Source organism: Stegastes partitus, unplaced genomic scaffold (genome assembly GCF_000690725.1).
Source record: "Stegastes partitus isolate 25-593 unplaced genomic scaffold, Stegastes_partitus-1.0.2 Scaffold844, whole genome shotgun sequence".
NCBI lineage: Eukaryota > Metazoa > Chordata > Actinopteri > Pomacentridae > Stegastes > Stegastes partitus.
In genome coordinates this window covers 56,053-59,010 of record NW_007578575.1, presented here as the reverse complement: position 1 = coordinate 59,010, position 2,958 = coordinate 56,053, and the positions used below count along the sequence as shown (strand labels likewise).

The 2,958-nt window shown below is 42.7% G+C and overlaps 1 long non-coding RNA gene across 1 annotated transcript; it reads right to left on the bottom strand.

Moving 5' to 3' along the window:
* Positions 1–306: 306 nt before the first annotated feature.
* LOC103365475 (uncharacterized) lies at positions 307–1,541 on the bottom strand. The gene is made up of 2 exons (XR_520613.1): positions 1,037–1,541; positions 307–503 (listed from the first exon to the last, which is right to left on the bottom strand). It is a non-coding gene; the product is annotated as an uncharacterized LOC103365475 (long non-coding RNA).
* Between the last annotated feature and the right edge of the window lie 1,417 nt (positions 1,542–2,958).

Genomic DNA, 2,958 nt, shown 5'->3' with positions numbered 1-2,958 from the left:
ATAGGTTGTTTACAGCAGCCGTTTTTCTAAGAGCCACAGTGTCACAGCTTGGCCTACTACATCACATGCCATAAATATCACTCAAATGAGATGATTTCTTACGGGCTAACAGAAAAGGTCGCTGGCCCTTTGACACAAATAAAATGTATTTATTTAGAACTAAGCAGGCTACAAAATTTGTGAATTAAGTATAATTCACAAGTCTAGTAAAATAAATGACCATACACCGATCTTCAAAATATGTACCTTAAAATGCAAAAGTTTGAAAGTTTTATTTTACAAAAAAAATCAGACAAACGAACTAGGAACAGCTTTTATTGTTTTATTGCCAATAAAGTACCACACAGGGTAACACAGGTCAATTAAATGTCCTGCCAGCTACAGCCTCTTCAAAAAGTCTTCGGACTCCAGAGCTCTTTGTAATTGTTCAGCACAGTTTTTTTTTCTTTTGTGCCTCCTTGCTCATGTTTTTTGCCAGTTAATGAGCCAACAGCTGTTTCTCACTGATGAGACAAAATGGAAGAAAACAGCAATTAGCAACAGGAAATTCACACTGAGAGGTTGTCATAAACAATGTACAAACAATACATATAGGTATTAGCACACTCCTTATGTTTGTAGCACACTTCAAGTCATACTGCAGTCCATATTTATAGATTTCTGTGGCTCTGTGGAGGGAAACTGTCATGACCCCCCAGCCTCGGCCCCAGCCCTTGCCTATCTCCCTCTTTTTCTCCCTTTCTTCTCCCTCCTCTCTGTCTGTCTCTCGCTCTCTGTCCCTCTCCCTCTCTGCCCCTGTGCATCTTGGCTCTAATCAGGACAATCACCCTCAGCTGCAACTCCAGACTCACCTGCACACTATCACCACTGCTCCTATACAGACTCGGTTCTTTCCACCACACTCTGCCGGACCATAGCCATTCCATTTGCATGTTTCTGCCAGTCTCCACTTCGCCTCTACCTGGATTTCCCTCAGCCTGTCTGCCCCCCTCTGTGTTTTTTTCTGTCTTATTAAATTCTGTTGCACTTAACCTGCCTGTCAGCCTGATCTGTGTCTGCTCCTGGGTTCCCCGATTGCCTCCCATGACCGAAACTGCATGGACAGCTGCAAGGGTGTGGACTGTTGCCTGTGTCAGGAGGTGAACAAAAGGACATCTTTCATTTAGACATTAAAGTAGTCTGTCATGTAGCAGTTAACAAGATATTAATCATAAGTCAAAGACTGACAATAGCAATAATACAAAATATGTTAACATGATTAAAAAAAAAAAAAAAAAAACTCTGGCAGAAGCACATCCACAACAAATGCTACTTGATTGTGACATGATTGCCTGTGTTTCAACCAGGTTTTTCAAGAAAATTCTGACTCTGACCTTTCGATGATGCCCAGGAGGATGCAACTTTTCCTGCAATGACTGCCTGTATATATAAATATATATATTTTTGGGAGGTTGCTCAAAGTAAATATACAAACACTAGGCTAATAGAAAATGGTTCACTTAAATCATTCATTTGTCATGTTTTGACCAAAATTATCAAGGCTATGTGAGTCAAATTTAATTTTCAAACTCACTTCAAGATGTTGTAGCAGGCCTTTATCCTGAGTGATGAACGTTTAAAGAAGCTCACTGGTGACTTTTCGTTCTTGTTCAGCTTGCTGAGCCCATTTGTAACCCTTCTTTGCCTGACAAAGCTACAGGTGGTAATTTATTTCAATTTACAATTTGCTATTTGGACCAGTGATCAGGATTTCTGGGAGTCGCTCATGAAGTCTAGCTGCGATCATCAACATTAAATACACTCACTCAGAACTGACTTTTCAAAGAAAAACATATTCTTGGTCATCAGTAAGAACAGTATGACAGTACACCGGTGTTACGTAATGAATATGAAAAATAAAATGAAATAAACTAATAGGAAAAAATTGTCTTTTTTTTTGTGGCCTTTTTTCTTTAATGAGCTCAGTTTATCTTTCCGTTGGGGCCCTTATACGTGTGTTCGTTTCTGTCCTACCACACCGCAGGTAATGAGGTAAGTTAAGTTGTCTTTTTATTCCTCAGCGCTGGCACGCCATCTGGTCCTCCAGATCTGGTTCTCCAAGCCGGCGTCCGGTGAGCTGTCTCGTAGCTAACTGCTGGCAGCTGGTCTTCTCTCTCCAAAGTCGACTACGGGTGCACTGACGTCCTCTCTCGACATCAATCCTCACCATATCAAATCCCTCCAAAAAAACCTGACCTGCGAATGCAGGCCACATCCACTCGGTTCAGTAAACTTAGATCACTCAAGGCCACATATTCATAGTTAAAAAAGTTAAAAACAAAATGACCTATAAAAATGCAAAAACTTGTAAAAATAAAATGCATCTTCTCTTTTGTTTCTCTACAGGTTTAACTTCACTGGAATTAGCAATTAAACTTCTCGAAGACAACCTCAATCAAATCCTTCACCGTCAAAAAACGATGAGGCACAGTGAATTTTACCCCTTTCCCCTCCACACACACATTCACATTTACGCTACATACACGGGACGCTACGTCCGCACGCGCACACACACACGATGCGCACACGATATGCGACGCGACACACGCACACCATAGCTTAACATTTCATTCGAGTTACCCCAATGGTTCAACTGTTTGCTGAGCTGTTAGCTCATGTGTATACAAGTCAAAGACTGTATAGAAGGTGGACGTAGCTACCGTGACATCACCCGTTGGTTTCTGCACTGAGAAAAGGAAGGGTTTTGCTACTTCCTGGTTGACATCTTGGATTTTTGGAGCCTGTGACAATAATACCTGACTGCAGCCGGTGCTGTCCCCGAAGCCGCAGCAAACCACGCCCCCTACACACCACGCCCCCCGGCCCCTTACACACCATGCCCCCGCCCAATAATACCTGACTGCAGCCGGTGCTGTCCCCGAAGCCGCAGCAAACCACGCCCCCTACACACCACGCCCC